An 865-nucleotide genomic window follows, 5' to 3' on the forward strand; every position below is an offset into this window, starting at 1 on the left:
TGGAGTTAGCGTGCGCTAATGGCCGCAGGTTTTCAATAACAGCCCCTCCAGGTCGGTCCGAGCTGCGCAACGGCTGACAACTAAAACTGGTTACCTGGTCCGGGCACGCGGGAAGCTGGAGACCATGACCGCCAGCTGAAGAGGAAGATGCAGCACGCAGAGCTTTCAGCTTCACCAACTCTGGAACAAGCAGAAGATAAAGTAAGGATGGATCTTTCCTGGAAAGAAAATATTTAGGCAGACTTCACTGAGTTCTACTTGAAGACCCCTAATCTAAATGCATACTAGCATAACTATTACAAACTTGTCACATTGTAAAAAAAATATATATATATACTTTACTAACTTGTAAATCCCTTAACATTTACTATCGTGGAAAAAACAAAACAAACAAACAAAAAAAAATGTTCACAGACCATCAGGTGTAGATTTCATCACATCTTTAATTTGCCAGCAAATGAGAGAACAGTCAGTTTCACAGAAAGTCAAAACATCAGTTTTTGTACCCGTTCTCCTGGCGTCTGTTCCTGAGCAGTCGGACAAACTCAGTTACATCAGTAGTCTAAATAGTAATGTGACCCCTTCTGTGTCTCCTACTGAACATGTTTTCAGCAGAACTGTCCCACAGACAACATTTATGGGTAGGGTGACAAACATATCTGCCAGATACTAACTGGCTCCAACTTACATAGATTATTCCAGAATGACAATCATCAACTGACACAATGGTCTTTTCACAATGACCCTCAGTAAAATGTATTGTCATAATCCATCCATCCATCCATTATCTTTACCCGTTTATTCCATTTTGGGTCACGGGGGGTCGCTGGTGCCCATGTCCAGCAATCACTGTGCGAGGGGCGGG

Source organism: Nematolebias whitei, chromosome 20 (genome assembly GCF_014905685.2).
Source record: "Nematolebias whitei isolate Nwh7 chromosome 20, NemWhi1, whole genome shotgun sequence".
Lineage (NCBI taxonomy): Eukaryota > Metazoa > Chordata > Actinopteri > Cyprinodontiformes > Rivulidae > Nematolebias > Nematolebias whitei.